General features: G+C 42.9%; 1 protein-coding gene across 1 annotated transcript in view; it reads left to right on the top strand.

Moving 5' to 3' along the window:
- Window positions 1-3958: 3958 nt before the first annotated feature.
- Window positions 3959-19910, top strand: part of SFMBT1 (Scm like with four mbt domains 1) — a 127174-nt gene continuing 111222 nt past the window's right edge. The window contains exon 1 of the mRNA XM_077749550.1: window positions 3959-3995. The gene's annotated coding sequence lies outside the window, so the exon portion shown is untranslated. The remainder of the gene's footprint in view (window positions 3996-19910) is intronic.

The raw sequence follows: 19910 nt of genomic DNA on the forward strand, positions 1-19910 counted from the left end.
CCAGAGAGGTGAAGGCTCCCGTAAAGAAAGTCCTATAAAGAAGCAGTGACTAAATCTGGACTTGATCCCAAGCTGTCTGCCTCCAAGCCCACTGCGTTTTCCATTCCAACACAGGCTAGGAAAGAGGAATGTCTAGTGGGGGCATTTGCAGTCGCTAAGACGTGGCGGTGGAGCAGGGCGGGTGTTGGGGGAGCATTGGCAGTAGCCTGTGCCCCCGGGGCAGCAGGGCCAGCAAGCGGACCAGGCCTCCGTGGAGAGTGGCATGATGTGAGCAGTGACTCGTTGGTGGTAATCACTTGATCACTTGGGTAATTAGCCACGGGGAGTCATTATGTGACTTGTCTCACTTGGGCTGATTAAAGGGCGCTGGCTGCCCGGTAGCAATGGAGGACTGCTGATTGCTGACAGGAGGGCCTGGCAGGCTTCGGAACTTAATTAAGTTTTTCTGGGGTTGAAAACAGCCCCAAGCCCTGGTTGAGGGCTCTATCGGTTCCCAGGGTCCCGGCCTGGCCCTCATGTTCTCATTCGGAACAAGGCCCTGGGTGGATATACACCCACAGAGGGCAGGCAAGCACTCACTCCTTGGTCAGTGGGAACGGGAGGCATAACCTCTACCCCACAGAGCCAGTTGGAAGTAGAGACAGTGTTAGGAATGGCCAAGGTGCTTAGGGGTGTGCCAACCTCTGGTCTTAGATGCTGCCGGCTGACCTGGCAGTGAGACAGCCTCTCATCCACCCACTGCCAGTCAGGGAAAGGGCTAGCTTCATCTCCGCCCTCAGCGGGACTGAGATCTGCCTATGGCATTAGACAAGGTGACAGAAGCCAAACAAACGACAAATACAGAGGCAAATTATAAATACCAATTGTAAAGAAACAACTAGGAGGAAGGGAGGGAGGGTGAGAAGAGAGAGAGGACCTGATTGCCTGGGGTAGGTAGGGAAGTCTTCTCTGAGGACACCACCTTGTTAAACAGATACTGGAACAATGGGAAGGCACCGGCCATGTGAAGGTGGGTGGAGGAGGAGAAATGAAGAGTGTTCCAGGCATTGGAAAGGAGTGTGCAAGAGCCCTGTGGTGGGAAGGACTTTGGCATACTTATGGGGTGGAAAGGAGATAGGCACAGTTGAACCTCAGCAAGCCAGGCAGATGAGTGGTGACTGGTAAGTTTGGAGGGTGGGCAGGGCCAGGCTCATAGGTCAAAGTCAGTCTTTTGGACTTATTCAAAGTGCGATGGAAAGCCCTGGGAGGCTTTTAGGCTGGGGTGTGCCATGACCAGATCAGTTTTCTCCCGGCTCTGCTAGGGGCTGCCCCTTCTGTGCGTGAGTCCCACCTGACACTCCAAGCTGCAGAGCAGTTGAAGAGCGGGCGTACCAGGTTAGTGGCCTAGCTCTGCTGCTCAAGAGAGACTTGGAAGTTCTTGGTTTGCTCTTTGTCCACAGGGAGCACTATGATCTACCCTGAGGGACGGTGAAGGGTTAAAGGAGATTTTGTGCGTGTGTACCCACACCCATAACCACGCCAGCCGGGCACAAGGCAGACTCTCCAATGGGAGGTTTTAAGTCTTCCTTGTGGCTCTCCTCTCTTCATCATCCTCGGGGGTCATGAAGTGGGGAGAGGAAGGAGTCAACAAAGAACCTCATTTCTGAGTTTTAAAATATTCAAATAAATTAAAACATAGCACATGTCCTGGCTGGGAAGATGAAATATTATAGGATATTTGATATGTTTAAATGATAGGTTTAATCCAACTCCATGCAAAAAAATCTGTTTTTTTTAAGAACTAAAAATATCAGTAACAACAGTTGACATTTACTGAGCATTTACTATGTGCCTGGCATTGAGCTTGTGAAGCAGGTATTACTTTTATCCCCATTTTATGTATTCCCTAGGCCTAGATGGGATAAGTAACTTGTCAAGGTCACAGAGCTGTGTTAGATCTGGATGGTCCCATCTTCAAAACCAGCATTCTTAATCCCTATATGTTAACTATAATGTATATGGACACAGAAACCAGTATGGTTACCAAGTGATATTCTGAATAACAGAAAATTCTATGAAGGGCAATATAGCCCTGTTTGATGTTAGAGCCTATTCTAAAGGACTGATAGTTAATCCATATGGTATATGCTCAAACTGAGGTCTGTGAAAAGAAATGAAGAATTCAGAAACAGATTGACCCAATCAAAAGCCTACCATAAAAACAGATTTTACTAAACAAAGGGTAGGGGAAAATTATTTAATAAATGATGACTGCATAAGCAATAAAAGCTGGTGATGTTGGTGATGAGTTGAGTCCATATTTTACTCCACACAGCAAAAGAAACTTGTGACGGATAGTCATCAAAGAATTAAATACAAAATGAAATTTTAGAAAACTAGCAGAAAATAGACCATCGGATGGAAGAAAGCTCAATTTGTCAGCATTCAAGCAATAAAATAACAAAGGACTAGAATGACAGATTGAACATTAAAATAAAACAAAAAAACAGACTGGAAAACACTTGTATCATCGATGACACAGGAATAATATCGATAATATGAAAAATGCTTATTCAAAGTTAGAAGAGGTTCACGCACCCCAGCAGATGAATGGATATGAACAATCACTCACAGAAAGAGGAATGGATAGTGAATGATGAAGAAAACAGTTATTTTTAAAGTCATCTACAAAAGGCTAAAGTAACCTTGAACTATTAAGAGACGCTAGTAAAGTAGGAGAATAAAAGGTGGTACCCACTGCTTAGAGATGTGTACCACACATCCTACCATTCCTTCCTGGGAGGCAGTAGTAGCATGAGCCCTGCAACTCTTTGCAAAAGTTCTAGGGCACTGTGGAGCAAACCCCTCTGCCTTGCTTGTACCTGGTTATTCAACAGCCAGGAATTTGTCCCAAGTGCAGAATGAAAGGACATATTAACCAACAATGGTAAAGAATCCAAATATACATTTTAGGAGACTGAGTGAATGCATGAAGATACCTGCACACCTTAAGAATGAATCGGGAACAAAAGAAAATGTTAAGTGATAGTAACAAACACAAAAGAAAATGTGTGGTTGATTGCAACTATGTAAAGACATGTATGTAGATGGAAGGTTTTATTCTCTTCCTAGTATTATGGATACTTTATTTGTACATTTTCCTTTCTCTTGTCAGTCGTCTTTCAAGTGGAGATTTTTAAAAAAAATCTGGATTCAAATCCAGCCAGCAGCGGGACTTTGGGCAAGTTTGTCTGTAAAGTGGGGTAATATTTCCCAGCGCGGTGGTGAGGTCAACGGGAAGTACCCTGAGACCGCGTTTGGGACCTCAAACCTCGTTCTTGCAGTGGGGGCGCCTCCTCCTTCCTGAAAGGTAGAAGACGTCAGCGCCCAGTCAGAGACCTCCCTGGGCCCGGGAGTCCGGGCACTCCTGGGTCTCTGCGGCAAGAGGACTCCCTTCCGGAGGGAACTTCCCATGGCAGGAGGGGAGGGGTCTGTGTGCCCCACGGGGATCTGCGCTCGCTGGGGAAGGGGCGAGCTCGGAGAACATAACAGCCTGTGGACACCTCGGGTTGCGAGTCCAGCTTGCAGCCCCCTTTGAGCTTCTGTTCCGACCCCGGGCCCCCAGCTCTCCTGCCCGAATCCGGCAGCCGTCTTGTGCCCCCTCGCTGGGGCCCCGAGCGGCTGGAAAACTCGGATTTACAGGGCGCCTCCTGCGGAAGCCTGGAGAAACCCAATGCGCTTGGGGGACCGTGCCGACTTCGTAGACAAGAGGCACTTGGGTACCCTTCCAGGTCTCGAAGGACGCACCAGATCCCCGACGTGGGTCAGGCGGGTGGACGCAGCCCTCTCCAGTGGCGACACACGCACACATCTGGGATCAGCCGCGGCTCCGTCCGTTCCTCCGCTAATGCCATCTTGCCGGAGGCGGTCACGTGCAGACGACAGCGGCGCGCTTCGCTCGGCCCGGGAGCCAGGACCCACCCGCGGACACCACTGGGCTCCCTGTACAACCCGAGGTGAGACGCGAGGGCCCTTCCCTCGTGGGTCGGAGAAGGGACAGGGTGGGTGATTGGTCCCTGGGTCGCGTCTCCCTGTCGGGGCCCGACCGCACGGGGTCGCCGCGCCGTCGGGGGCCGGAGGCGCCGCCGCGTGCCCTGCGCCACGGCCTCGAGGATGTCCGTGGCAAGTTGTGGCTCGGGGCACGAGGGGCGGGGGTAGCAGGCNGGCTCGCCGGGCACCCGCCGCCCGACCCCAGCCGGACCCGCTCGCTCGGGGCTCGGACCTGCGCTCCGGAGGGCCGTGACCGTTTCGATTTCTGTTCTTAAAGTCATTTTGAACCGTGAGGAAGAGGCTGTCGAGAGGCGAGCAGAGAGTCCTGATTCGCAAGGCCTGCTCTGTGGGGAGCAGAAACGCCTTGTGAGAACAGAAATAAATTCCCGCGGAAAGGTTGTATGTTAAGTTTTTAGCAAGATGTCAGCTGTTCACTGGGCTCTAAAACTAAGCTGTAAGGCACAGGTCACCTGCAAGTGTTGTTATGTGCAAGGAGCCGAGTGGACACCCCAGGCAGACACAGAATTTTTGTTTAGTGGGGTTTTTTTCCCCAGCAGGTCACTCAGAGCTGTACTCCTGAACGACCCCAAGTGATATTTTCATGAGTCCTACTCAGTGATACAGGTCTCAGAACCAAATAACCATCAAAGAGATTTGAAAGGAAATAGGATGGATTTTGCCAATCCCTGCATATACCTTTTCCTCTTGAACCAGATTTTAAAGATGTCACACTTGACTGCATCACAAGAAAAATGCTTGCCTGCAAATATGATCAATTGTTTGCCAACTGTCCTGAGAGGAAGAAGATGAGTGTGTCTTTGTGTATACACTTTGGGGCCTGTTGGCCTGGTGTTTTGAAGGCTGTGTTGAATCCATCTAGGCCACAGGTAGATCCAGACTTCATATTTGTTTACAGTGTCACAAAAGTAACGGCCTGGTGGAAACCGAAGTGGCTCAAGATCAGGAAACAATTCTATTACTACTGTTGTCATTGACTAGCTGCCTTATCTCTGTATGGTTCTTACCCTCAAGATTTGGTTTTCCTTATTTGCAAAATCAGAGGATGAATAGGTCATCTTTCTGCATGCTTTCAGATCTCAAATTTGGCAACTTTCTAAAATGAGAGATTAAAAAAATCATGGCCTGTGTGTTGACAGGTTTTACATAAAAGTGCTCACAATAAATAGATATTTTATTAAAATGCATTTGGAAAAAACATCTTAGTTGCTACATTTAGGATTATTTTATATCACTTGTTATTTGAACAGAGACATTTACAAATTTATTCAGTGTGTTCTAAAAATTCTATTTTTTTTTTTAATTGAGGTCTGATTTACAGTAAGACCTTAAATGTGTATGTATATGCCCTGGTAACCACACTCAGATGAAGATTCACAGAATTTTCAGCCTCCCAATGGGCTCCCTTTACATTCCTCTCATTGAGTAAACACCTACCGCCTCCCTAAGGGGACACCGCAGTTCTGACTTCTGGCATCACTAGTGCATTTTGCTTCGTAACAGGACCCTTTTGACAGTAGGAGTGATATTAAGCTAAGGGACAGCAGGTGTGTAAATCTGGAGCTCTGATCATTTTTGCCATGACCCTAAATGCTTTTATAAAAATTCTTACTGCTATTTACTACCTAGAAAAATTAAAAATTCTGACCCAGGAAACTTCTTAGTCAGAAGGCCATTTTTCAGCTGAAGCCAGGCTTTGCAGATTTGGATCTGTGGTTGTTGGGCATCTTTGTGGTCACCGGCCCAGTATCAACGTGTTTCTTCCCATTTTTGGAATACTGATGTCTTTCCAGACAATAGGTTTGGAGGATGGATCATGAACTTTCTCAACAATTCAGTGTTTAAGGTGTTAGTAGATGAATCAGTTCCTTAAAGCCTACAATTTACTGAGAAAATTGAATGAAAATTGATTTTTTAAAGTTCAGTGAATTAAAGAATGTGGGCATAAAGCTTTAATAACCTTTTAAATGACAGCAATTAACTTGATTTATATATGCAGGATATTTGCCTGTTTATCAAGTCATTAAAACTTTAGTGATGAAAGCAAAAACAAAAGGTAACTAAAAATTATGTCAAGTGTGATTAATTTTTTTATTTCAACATGATTAGGATACCTTTTTAGCCCTCTAGGAAGTTGTTTGTTTGTTTGTTTTTTTAAATTCTTCACTTAAGCAAGTACTTCAGCAATTTGCTTATTCTTCCCAAATGCCTTTTAATATATTCCCGTACATTTTCTTGTTTCTGCTTCTGAAGGAGAGGAGTTAGAAGTTGTAAGTGAATTCTTGTTGGCTCTTCACAGTGGTCTGTGTTTTTTATTGCAAGGATGTCTGTGTGATACAAAGTTGGGCACTGTCTAAGGCCTGTGGTAGTGATGTATGGGGGCATAGTCCACAAGTTCAAAGATGTTCTTTGAGGGGTCTGGGTGGCTCAGTCGGTTAAGCATCTGACTTTGGCTCAGGTCATGATCACATGGTTTATGGTTTAAGCCCCGCTGGTGGCTCTACACTGATAGTGAGGAGCCTGCTTGAGATTCTCTCCCTCTCTCTCTCTGTTCCTCCCCGACTAGTGTGTGCACACGCGCACGTATGCGCTGTCTCTATTAAAAAAATAAACTTGAAAAAAAGATTTTCCTTTGTGAAATGGATTTTGCTGAATAATTGTTTTCTGTGACTAAGCCAGTCAATTGACTAGCCAACAGCTAAGCTAGATTTGGTTACTCCAAGATTCATAGCATCATTAGCTAAGACAGTAATTCATCACTTGGTAAATTGATCCACTGCTTGGTTGTGTGCACCACCTTTTTTTTTTTTTTTTAGAGATTTCTTAGCTTAAAATTTTTTTTAATGTTTTATTTATTTCTGAGAGAGAGAGAGACAGCATGGGCAGGGGAGGGTCAGAGAGAGAGGGAGATACAGAATCTGAATCGGGCTCCAGGCTCTGAGCTAGCTGTCAGCACAGAGCCCGATGCGGGACTCAAACCCATGATCTGTGAGATCATGACCTGAGCCGAAGTCAGACACCCAACCGACTGAGCCACCCAGGCGCCCCGAGATTTCTTAGCTTTTACATGATCAGATATTTAACTTAAAACTTACTAAATTTTGCAAGTTGTAACTAAAGATGCAAAATGACAATACATATGAAAGGTCATTTCCTCTTTTGATATTTGTTTCTTTGAATTTTAATTTTTCTCTTTAAAAATGCTTTTCCTGTCCATAACCTTGCTGCTTCTGTAGGATACTCTGGCTTTCACAGTGGTGATAGACTGGCCTTAGCTGCAGAATGAGGGTATAGATATAGGTATCATTTGACTTTAAAGTCTATAGAACAGGTGAACTGTCAAAACTTCATTGCCCTTTTGGTTAAGACTTCATGTTATGCTCAGGTTAAATAAATGAATATGATCCAAAAAGCAGACCATTATGTAGGCAGGTATTTTGAGTGCCAAATATTTTTATATTTCTATATATAAAGAGCACATGATCAGTAAATGGTGTAGCTTTGTTAGGGCAGGGCAGTTATCTTTCTGTAAGTAGCATTTGTTATCTAACTGGGATGCTTTGTAATTGAAAAAAGATTTCTCCTTATACATAGTTGTTAAATTGGGTGAAAGTCTTTGGAGGTTTTGGTTATAGGGAGATTTTGAACCATTAGATTTTAGGGAGTGGGATTTTGATACGATTCTGTTTCTTCAGGTGGTACCAGCCCCATTGGAAAGGATTTAAAATAAAAAGGAGGTGGTCAGGTTGTTGCCAGTTTTTTAAAAATTTCACAAAAGTAGTAGAGAGGATAAGAACTAAGACAAGTTAATAGAAAAATTATGACTTCAATGCGGAAGTTTTAACAAGTTTGAATGTAAACCTTTGCCTTTAATTCAGATGCACCTGAAGATTTGTGTATAATTAATTTCTAGTCTCTTATCCAAGAGGGTGTTTTTAACTTTATGGAGCTCTCTTAGTCTTTAGGTGATCGCTCAGGGGTGTAATTAAAAAACAAAAGACATAGTCTGTATGTTGTGCTAAAAGATATTAAGTACCACACTTTGTGGTTTGATAGTTTGGTCCCGTCAGAGCCAGGCATTTGGCTGTGCAGGGAGAGGCTAAGAGGGGGCATTTCTAACAGTGTACAATGCTGGGTGTAGGTTTCTTCTTGACATTTTTGCTTAATTTCAAGAAAGGTTAGTTGCTATAGGAGCACATGCACCCCAATGTTCACAGCAGCACTCTCAACAATGGCTAAAACATGGAAAGAGCCTGAGTGTCCATCAACGGACGAATGGATCAAGAAGATGTGGTTTATCTATACCATGGAATACTACATGGCAATGAGAAACAATGAAATCTGGCCATGTGTAGCAACATGGATGGACCTTGAGGGTGTTATGCTGAGCGAAATAAGTCAGGCAGAGAAGGACAAATACCATATGTTTGCACATATAGGAGGATTAGGAGGAACTTAACTGAGGAACAAGGGGGAGAAGAAGGGGGGAAATGGTGGGGGAAAGGGAGAGAGGCAAACCATGAGAGACTCTTGAATGCTGACAAAAACTGAGGACTGATGGATGTGGGGGGGAGGGAGGGACGGGCATGGAGGAGGGCACTTGTGGGGATGAGCACTGGGTGTTATGTGGAAACTAATTTGACAATAAACTATTTGAAAAAAAAAAGAAAGGTTAGTTGCTAAACTGGTTGGGCAAAGGGCAGTTGAGAGTGCCTGTTTGGTCTGGGAAAGTTGGGTCTGGTCTGAGATGACATTTGGAGAGGGTCTTAGATGAGAGATGGAAGGTGGCTTGTCGGCAGTTGCAAGTGCAAGACAGTCATATATTTGAAATGACAACATGAGATGGGCAGAGAAATTTAGCGATTATTAAAACACCTCAAGAGCCTTTCCTGCTGGCATTCATTTGAAATTATTAAACAACAAATATTTTGATTTGAATTCCAAATAATTTTTTTACCCTGAATAGTTTTTTTTTTTAATTTTTAAGTTTATTTATTTATTTTGAGAGAGAGTGCAAGCAGGGAAGGAGCAGAGATCAAGGAGCTGAGGTAAGCTCAAGAGTCAAGGAGGCTCAAGCAACTGAACCGCCCAGGTGCCCTTGGATAGTTTTTTGTTTTTGTTTTTGTTTATTTATTTATCTTGAGAGAAGGAGCATGAGAGGGACAGAGAGAGACAGAGAGGGAGAGAGAGAATCCCAAGCAGGCTCTGCACTGTCAGTGCAGAGTCTGACTCAGGGCTCCATCCCATGAATTGTGAGATCATGACCTGAGCTGAAATTCAGAGTTGGATGCTTAGCCCACTGAGCCATCCAGGTGCCCCGTTACCTTGAATTGTTTTTGTTTCTGTTTTTTTACATTTTTTAATGTTTATTTTTGAGAGGAGAGAGAGCACAAGTGGGGGAGGGGTAGAGAGAGGGGAAGACAGGATCTGAAGCTGGCTCTGTGCTGACGGCTGAGAGCCCGATGTGGGGCTTGAACCCACAAACCATAGGATCATGGCTGAGCTGAAGTCTAACACTCAACTGACTGAACTACTCCATGCCCACACCCCATACCTGCAGAGTTTTAAAAAAAATATTTGAGGTGGTCGCTGTGTATAGCATCTCCTCAGCGGTAAGGCTACCTGTGAGCTACTGCTAGTTTTCTCATTCTTTTCCCATTAATTTGCTGCCCACATTAGAGTGCTTTTTGGCTTTGAGTCTTTGCTAGTTGTCTGTCTTATGGGTTATTTCTTGTAAAGCATGCTTTCTCCATGTGAAAAACAATCTATGGTAATTTGGAATCATAATTTTAAGGTACTATTTTGGCTCATTTTTGCTTGTTTCTAAATAAATAACCTTGGGGTAACTGGATGATGAAGACACAGACTCACTTAGCACGTCGTCTGTCTCGAACATAGTGAACACAGTGAAGAGGTAAATTGTCATTCAGTCTTTTTGGTTGTAAAGTGTACATAACATAAAATTTAGCGTTTTATTTTTTTAACGTTTAATTTTGAGAGAGCATGGGTGTGAGGGAGGGAGGGGCAGTGAGGGAGGGGAACAGAGGACCCAAAGCCAGCTCTGTGCTGTCAGTAGTGAGCCCTATGTGGGCCTTGAACTCACCAACCACGAGATCATGACCTGAGCTGATGTCAGAGGCTCAACCTAATGAGCTACCCAGGCACCCCCCCAAATTTATAATTTTATTTATTAATCTTTTTTTAATGATTATTTTTGAGAGAGAGCATGAGTGGGGGAGGGGCAGAGAGAGAGGGAGACACAGAATTCGAAGCAGGCTCTAGGCTCTGAGCTGCCAGCACAGAACCCGGTGCGGGGCTCGAACCCACAGACCGTGAGATCATGACCTGAGCCGAAGTTGGACACTTAACTGACTGAACCACTCAGGTGCCCCCTTTAAAAAAAAAAAATTTTTTTTTTTGAGCAATTGTCACCACTATCCATTTCTAGAACATTTCCCAAATTGAAATTCTGAGCCCACTGACAGTAACTCCTATTTCCCTTTCCCTGCTAGGCCCTAGAAAATATCATTCTACTTTCCATCTTATGAATTTGACTACTCTGGCCACCTCCTATATGTTGAATCGTACTGTATTTGTCCTCTCATGAGTGGCTTGTTTCGGTATAGTGTCATCGAGGGTCATCTTTATGTACTGTAGCATGTGCATCAGAATTTCCTTTTGAGGAAATACATTTTTAAAAAGATTTTCACAGCGTGTAAAATAGAGGTCGCAGAAATCCCTAGGTTTCTCCACTAGGAACGTTGATCTCACGTGGAAGAACTCTGTGGGTTGCTAGCAGAGCTGTGAGACCAGGTGCCTTTTCCTCAGCTGCAGTCCTGACACACTTGGTTATTGGAACGCCGCAGAGGGATGGAAGCAGACTGTGCCAACAAGGTGGAAGAAGCNCAGCAGAGCTGTGAGACCAGGTGCCTTTTCCTCTCAGCTGCAGTCCTGACACACTTGGTTATTGGAACGCCGCAGAGGGATGGAAGCAGACTGTGCCAACAAGGTGGAAGAAGCAGGGGTCGCTACAGTGTGGGGTCTCACTTGGGTGGGGACAGAGAGTGTTGTGTGTCTTAGGATTACATCTTACTGTGTAATCACTGGTGTTCCCAGTGTTGGTCTGGGTCAGAGCGTCTATCCAGAACAGTTAACCAAAAAAGTTCGTGTATTCAAAGTTGTAAATAAGCTTTCAGCTATCTGAGAGGCATGATTAGTCAGTGACTCATTGACCAGCTGTTCCGGTTAGTTGAGGTTTTGCCATATTTAACATCTCATTTCTGTGTTAATGGAAAACTATTGAGTGTTTAAAGAGCCTCAACCTACTTAATAATGATACTACATAATTAATGCTTTATATTTTATTTTTATTATATTACTTTAACTTTGCATTTGTAAGATACAGGTATCCAGTCATAGAGGGAAAGCAGGTTTGACAGAATTGAGGATTACATGTTGAACAGTTCACACTTTCAGAATGGCTAAAGAGCTGTATGCTTTTTTTCTCGTTATTGTTTTAACCCTTATTGTTTTAACACCTGTATTGGGGTAGTAAACATGGGGTGAGTCTCCTGAATACTCTTTGTTACTGGAAGAGGGCAGATGCTTTGTGGCATCTCTTGATCACCGCTTCCACCACTGCCTTCTTGACAAGGCTGCTTTTGACTATCTTTCTTGAAACCGTTGAAAAATTGACAATGGCATGAAGCCTTTTTTTTTTTTTTTTTTGGTGCCGTAACTTACTCCTCAGTTCTTAAGGAAATCAGAGTGGTTAGTTGCTTTCTAGTGTTAGTAAGGCTTTTCAGAATGTGTCAGTTTCTTTGGCAGATACCGTCCCTAGGACACTAGTGAGCACCTCTTTTACACCATTCTCGCGCCAGTTTGAGTCATTGATGCTCCTGAATTGTCAAGATATTTTCAACATACCAGGGTCAGTTTGTTAATTTTAAAATAAACATTGGTGTTTGTGAGTAAACTGTTAGATGAGACATTCTTTTTTTTTAAGTGAACTCTCTGAGATCGAGATTCGCAACCCTGAGATTGAGTCGTATGCTCCACCAACCCAGCCAGCCCCATTCTTTCCTTTAAAAAAAAAAAAAAATTAGTAGGTTGGGGTTTTTTCCTGGAGCGTGGTTTCCTTTTGATCTGTTTTCATTTTTATTATTGAGCAAAATGGGCAGGAGTAGGTAGTCTGGTAACTAAAGGTAGAAATTTGAAAAACTAAGTGTTTTGTTGTTGTGATTATGGTCATTTATGATATCTGAACCCCTCAATTTCTCAATGTAATTAATGTTTGTTATTTCCATTTTGCTTCCTTTTTAAAGCTAGTTTCCTAGTCTTCAATCATGAGTTATATTTTCATTTCAAATGTACATAGTTTTTATTATTAATGCAAATGACGTTGTACACAAATTGGGAAGCAGACTTAGATCTGCTCCTAGATATTATGGGGTGTGGGAGTGCCTTTTCCTTAAGGATACACAGGGTCTCCAGGGTGAACTGAGAGCAGCTTTAAATGACTCTCTTGCCAGATCCCGTTGCTGGTAGTGGGCACGACAAGGGAATGGAGAGCTGGGTGGGCTCTTCCGGCCTTCCCTTGTAGGGTGGGTCTCCCTTCCTGGCAGTGAGTGCTTGCAGAGGGTTGCATGACTCCTGCTGTCAGACCCAGGGCCTTAAGGCACAACAGGGTTCTGAAGACATTGTCCCAATATCCCCCCTGTCAGTCTTTACCCTGATCTTGGCTTCCTATTAGCTCTAAAAGGAGCTCTTTCCAGAACACCTTTACTAGTGAAATCTTAGATTCTGATGTAGTATTTTTTCTACAGCCTCCTCAAGAGGCTTCCATACTTCCCCATCTCATCTTGGACCTCATTGTGATCTCCTTTTTCTCTCAGAGTTCCAGCCTCTTCAGACCTGCACCCATTGTCCAGTCTTCCACTTGCTTCATAGCCAACACCCTTACTCTTACCCCCTTGCCCTTCTATAGCCTCAGCTTTGTAGAACACCACCTCCAACCAGACTAGCCTGCGCCCTTTCTGCTCCCGGACACAGGCTACCCCAAATTCAGGGTCTCCTTCTAAAGTGGCCCTGTGTGTGGCTGGCCCCACAGGGTCCTGTCTTGTGGAAGACCTTTTTGTTTTTGCTTTCCATGACCTTTTCAGACCCACTCTTGTTTCTCTGTTTTATAGCTCTCTTGGTGGATTCATCTACATTTAGACCTCACCAAGCACTCTTAAACCTTTCTGTTAAATCTTTGTATCCACATGTCCTTTGCTATCTGGTCCTTTCCAATTTGAATGCCCCACTGGCCCCTCAAAATCCACAGGTCCAAAACAGTTCCTCATTCTACCCCGAAGCTGCCCCGCCTCCAGTAGGTCGATCCACTGAGGCCTCCTTCTCCACATTCCTCCTCAGTGATGGTAGTAATGCTGTTTGTTTCCTCCTGAGGCAACTCTCCTGTGGAACTCAAGTCTTCTTTAATTGCCAGCCTCTGACTTAAGAACATTCATGCAGTTCAGACTTGTTGCCTTTCAAACATTTTTAAAGCTATGGAAGCCTTTGTTCAAATGAAATCTTTCTAGGAAGCCCGATATGTAACATAAATGAAACTAGAGGTCTCCTGGGGGAAAAGAGTAAAGGGCCAGCATCCCAGTGCTGCCTGCCTTCTCCCCCGCCCCTCCTTCTCCTCCTCCCGCCTCCTTTTCTCCCTTTCTTTCACTCCCTTCTTTTCCTCCTTTTCCCTTTCCTCCCTTCTCCCTCTCCTCCTCCTCCCCTTTCCCCTCCTCCTCCTCCTCCTCCTCCTCCTCTCCTCCTCCTCCTCCTCCTCCTCCTCCTCCAGGCAGAGCTGGCACCCAGCCCCTGGACTCTCTGTACACAGAGCTCCTGGAGTTACTTCTAGTACTGCCCTGAGGGCAGTCTGTATTTGAAAATTGCTTTATGTTTTGCACCCCACCTCTTTCCCATTGGTTTTCCTTTGGAAATTTTTAATTGTGACTGATAAACATAAAATTAATGCCAGTGATGAATCTTGCCAAGGAAAAGGAAAGCCACTTTGGAAAGTGAAATTAGGTATTAAAAGAGCCAGCTCCATTAAATGCTGACACCATCAGAAGTGCCCAAGGGGTTCCTTTCAAACTTTACATGTCTCTTCTGACTGTACCTTTCTGTCTTTAAAGCTGCATTTCTATAACATGAACATTCAGGATAATCTTAGTTTAGTTTTACTATTTTTGTTTTGTCCCTTTACCAGTGTAACAGGTTTATTCAATACAATGTAACTAAAATGTTAAATATTTGCAGTGAAAAATATAAACATTGTTCTATTGATTCTAAATGGTCCCCCGTCTTCCCTGCTCTCCAGTTAATCTGACACACTGTGGCCAGATAGAGCTTTCTAAACAAACTTGATTTTATCATGCGGAACTCTTACTGCCAGTAGGGTGAAGTCCAGACTTCTCCAGAAAGCATGCAGAACCTTCGAGGAGCTCATTTTGTGTGACCTGTCCCGCTCAGCTTCGTCTCTCTCACATGCTTCCCCCCGAGCTGCACCGAGACCCTGCTCTTCTGCAAATCCTTTTCCATGGACGTCCCTCTGTCTAGAGTATCCTTCCACTAATGCAGCACTGCTGAAATGTCAATCTTGCCTGTACCACTTTCACAATTTTGTCATATTCAATTATCATAATCATTATTTTAATATTAAAAATTTGACTTTTAAATATTTGATTTTTAGCTTAAATTTTATAAAGTATTATATTTAAAAACGAAAAATAATGAAATACAAATAACAAATCTAATGAGTTTATTAAAATACATTCCTTCAGTAAGGTTTTCAACAAAGCCCTTTCTTCATACTTAAATACTTTTATTTATTTAATTATTATTTTTTTAATGTTTATTTTTGAGAGAGAGAGCATGAGTAAGGGGGTCAGAGAGAGAGAGAGAGAGGGAGACACAGAATCTGAAGCAGGCTCCAGGCTCTGAGCTGTCAGCACAGAGCTTGACTCAGGGCTCAAACTCACAAACTAAAAAAACTCCCACAAACTACGAGATCATGACCCGAGCCTAAGTTGGATGCTTAACCGACTGAGCCTCCCAGGCTCCCCCGGAATTGTTGATTATTTTTCTTTTTTCTTTTTTTTAGGTGTGTTAATGGCATTGTGATTATATAGGGGAATGCCCTTGTTCCTCGGGGACTGCAGCTGAAGCATTTAGAAGTGAGGTGTCATGATGTCTCCAACATTTACGAATAGCTCAGGAAGTGTATGTATATCTGTACATATACACAGATAAAGCTAATCAGGAAGTTGTTAATCATTTTTTAATCTAGGTGGAGAGCATTTGGAATTTTTTCTTTGAAAATTTTGATGAAAGCCTGTTTTTGCTGGGGATGGGGAAAGTAGAAAAATGGCTGCAAGAAAAGTTGGTATTAATAAAAATTTTAAGGGCACCTGGGTAGTGCAGTTGGTTGAGCATCTGACTCTTGATTTTGGCTCAGGTCATGATCTCACAGTTTGTGGGATCAAGCCCTGCATTGGGCTCTGCGGTGATGGCATGGAGCCTGCTGGGGGTTCTCCCTCTCCCTCTTTCTCTGCCCTGCCTCTCAAAATAAGTGAATAAACTTAAAAAAAAAAAGCAAGTTTTTAACCTCAGCTCATGATGAGTAACAGACACACACACACAGAACACAGAAGTGACATGTGGACTGCTGCATTTTTGTGTGGTGGGAACACCACATAATTAAAGTTCTTTATAAAAGATAATTAACTTTAAAATTGAAGTACAATTGGCATGCAACATTGTATTGGTTTCAGGTATGTAGCATAATAATTCAGTATTTGTATATTTTGGGGATGGTCACCACAGTATGTCTAGTTAACATTCTTCACTATCCACAGGTAAAAGTTTGTTTTTTTTTTGTGCTGAGAACTTTTAAGATCTTCTCTCTGAGCATATATGCAGTACAATATTATTAACTATAATCACCGTGCTGTCCATTACATCCCAGGACTTAATTTATTTTATCATCAGAAACTCGTGCTTTTGAAGTTTTTAATAAAATTTTATTTAAGCAATACCTGTGAAGTTACAGTTGCAAGTTTTACATATTAACATTCTCCCGCCTTCATTCCACCATAAAAATCCTACATACTATACTTTAAAAAGAAGAGTCTTTACAGCCCCTACATTTTCTTATGTCCCACCAGTGGCTTGGGTATTGCATAGAGGGGAGTGCGCTAAGGAAAGCCCTGTAAGACTCCAGTCGGTTGGGGTTGGGTCGCATATGAGGTCTCCCTTCCTGGGCTCCTCTAGGCCACATTAACTACCCTCTACCCTGGGTGCTCCCGTGCTAGTATTCTACTCTTACAAGCATTACAGTTGTAATTATGTGTTCAGTGTTTCTCATCTCTACCAGACTGGGAGCTCAAGGTCACAGACCCTGTTTTACTCCTCATTAGTACCTTGCACACAGCCTAGCAGAGAGCAGGTTGTGGAGAATTGCTGCTGCTGGAGGCACACAAGCGGTGCTGCAGTACTGCCGTCTGTAACATTCTTCCCACGTGAAAATGCATTGTGTTCAAAGCAAGAAGCTCTTATGTTTAATCAGATTCCCTCTTGTCACTCCTAGGCCTAGAGCCTGCTAGTGACTTTCCACCGTCATTACAGTAAAATCCAAACTCCTTTTGTGGTCTATAATGCCCTTTGTGATTTGTCCCCTGCCTGTCTCTGCCACATTTCTACTGCTTTCCCACAGTACAACCCACATGTTTTTCTGTCCCTCCAAGCAAACCAAGTTTGTTAGAGTTAGTTCCTTTTCATCACAGGGGCTTCAGCTCAGCGGTGAAACTTTCCTCAGACATCCTTACCTTCACTCCAGGCACTATTTTCTCATTATTGTTTGGTTTTCTTTATGGCATTTATCACTGGATGAGATTATCTTATTTTCAGCTCATTTTAGTATTTAAATGAAAAAATTTAAAATTATTATATATGCTCTGAAGGCACATTGTAGAGAATATTAAAATCTACTCCAATGATGTTTTTCCTTATTGCTTCTTGTGAGAGAAATAGACAATGCCCTGATGCGTTCTTTTGTTTACTATTGTGAACTTCATGAAGACAGTAACTGGGTCTTTTTTTAAAACTAAGTTTTCAATTTTAATTCTAGTATAGTTAACAGTGTTATATTAATTTCAGGTATACAGTACGGTGATTCAGCACTTCCATACAACACCTGGTGCTCATCACAAGTGCCCTCCTTAGTCCCCATCATCTGTTTCACTCCCCCTCTACCCCATCCCCTCTGGTAACCACCAGTTCTCTGTAGTTAAGAGTCTGTTTCTTGGTTTGCCTCTCTCCCCCTGCCCCTACTTGCTTGTTTTGTTTCTTAAATTACACATTTGGGTGAAATCATATGGTATTTGTCTTTCTCTGACTGATTTATCTCACTTAGCATTATACTTTCTAGCTCCATCCATGTTGTTGTAAATGACAAGATTTCATTCTTTTTTAAGGCTGAGTAATATTCCACTGTCTATGCATACCACATCATTCATTTTTCTGCTTATCCACTCATCAGTGGACATTTGAGCTGCTTCTATAATTTGGCTTTTGTAAATAATGTTGCAATAAACACAGGGGTGCATGTATCCATTTCAGTTAATGTTTTTGTATTTTTTGGGTAAATACCCAGTAGTGCAATTGCTGGATCATAGGGTAGTTCTATTTTTAACTTTATGAGGGACCTCCACACTGTTTTCCACAGTGGCCGCACCATTTGGTATCCCCACCAGCAGCGGAGGAGAAAGTATAGGATCTGTCTTACTCAGCATGACATGCCCCCTACTGAGACAAATACATCTATGTTAAATGGAGGTGTGAATAAACTGCCGACCTGTAGATGATCCAGGGAGTCATTTTCCCCCCAGAGTGCAGAGATTTTTGCAGTGTTATAGTTTAATTATGGATGTTTTGAATTTTTTTAATGAAAAGTCAGTATTTTGTCATATTTTGCTGCTTAGAGTGTCTATTTTGATTAATGTCTTGGGTTAGCAAAAATTTTTCCCTTCATTATCATCTCAACTTAGCATTTTTTCCTAAGATAACTGCACATCTATAGATCTTCAACAAATATATTTCCATTAGTAAAAATCCAGTTGAAGGGCATTAACTCCAGTCGATTGCTTTAACTTTTCTGGTAGTAGTTGTAGAGGTTGTGAGCAGTCTGGTTCTGTGTGGGTGTGGGTGTGGGTGTGGGGTGGGGCCGTGCCACCTGCCACTTCATTTGCCCAGGTGGGACTGATGCGAGCCTGTTACTCGCAGGTGCATGAGCCCCGTGCTGAGCTTCTGAATCAGATTGAGTGGCTCCTATCACTGTTGTTAACCGAATCGGTGCTCTGGGGGTGTTCTGGGGTTCTGGGGACCAGGGGACGCATCTACAGAGGTAGAGGAGGTTTGGACACGCTTACTGAGGCCTTGCCTGCATTCCCTCTACCCCGTCCTGCTTCGGAGAAGCTTTGGGAATTTTGAAGCTCTAGGGAGAAACCCTCTAGTGTTTTACTGAAGTGACTTTTGACTGGGGTGAGTAGGAAATTTGGACTCTTCAGTAATTCTGAAGTTCTTTGTAAGTTTAGAGACAAGAAGATCTTCTGTGAAACTGTTTCCTCATAAAATCTGATTGGAACATGGTATTAACATATGGAATGTAACTGATTTTGTTATTGACTTACTAATGTATTTGAATTCTTGAGGGGCACCTGGGTGGCTCAGTCGGTTAAGTGTCCGACTTCTGCTCAGATCATGATCCCACGGTTTGTGGGTTCGAGCCCCGCGTCGGGCTCTGTGCTGACAGCTCAGAGCCTGGAGCCTGTTTCAGATTCTGTGTCTTCCTCTCTCTCTGCCCTTCTCCCACTCATGCTCTGACTCTTTCTGTTTCAAAAATAAATAAACTATTAAAACATTTTAAATTTTGGTCACATTAGAGCCAGACATTTAAGAGATTTTTGCATCTTGGTTTGAGAAGCAAGTGAATTTTTTTTTTTTTTTTTTTTTTTTTTTTTTTTTTGCATTATGGCAAGAAATTGGCTATGGCTTTGGAGGAGGAAGGTTGACTTCTATACCTCTCTATATCCACTCCACACCTGTTTAGATAAATTCAAAATTTTTCCACAAAGAATTTAAAGATAGATGAGATTGCTTATTATTATTTTTTAAGATTTTATTGTTGAGTAATCTCTACATTCAACATGGGGCTTGAACTCACAACCCTGAGATCAAGAGTTGCATGCTATATTGACTTAGCCAGCTGTGTGCCCTGAGATTGCTTTTAATAAGCAACACTTTTTCTTCCATTGCTTTAATTTTATCATAATCATAGACTTAATAATTTTTTTTTACAGGGATCTGTGTACCTAGTAAAATTTTTTTTTCTTTTCTTTTTTTTAATGTATTATGTATTTCTGAGAGAGAGAGAGAGAGAGACAGTGTGAGCAGGGGAGGGTCAGAGAGAGAAGGAGACACACAATCTAAAACAGGCTTTAGGCTCTGAGCTGTGAGCACAGAGCCCCACACAGGGCTGGAACCCACAAGCCATGAGATCATGACCTAAGCCAAAGTCGGACACTTAACCAACTGAGCCACCCAGGCGCCCCTAGTAAAATGTTTTCGATTGTGAAAGAGTGTATTTCCAGAAAAATTCTGTTGTGTAAAAACATGTATTTCTGTACCCACTTAAAAATGATTGGTAGTGGTCTTTTCACTTATTTTTTATTTTTTTAAAGTTTATTTTCCTTTGTTTTGAGAGAGAGAGAGAGAGAAAGCCGGAGAGGGACAGAGAGAGAGGGAGACAGAATCCTAAGCAGGCT

This window comes from Crocuta crocuta, unplaced genomic scaffold (assembly GCF_008692635.1).
Source record: "Crocuta crocuta isolate KB4526 unplaced genomic scaffold, BGI_CrCroc_1.0 scaffold463, whole genome shotgun sequence".
NCBI lineage: Eukaryota > Metazoa > Chordata > Mammalia > Carnivora > Hyaenidae > Crocuta > Crocuta crocuta.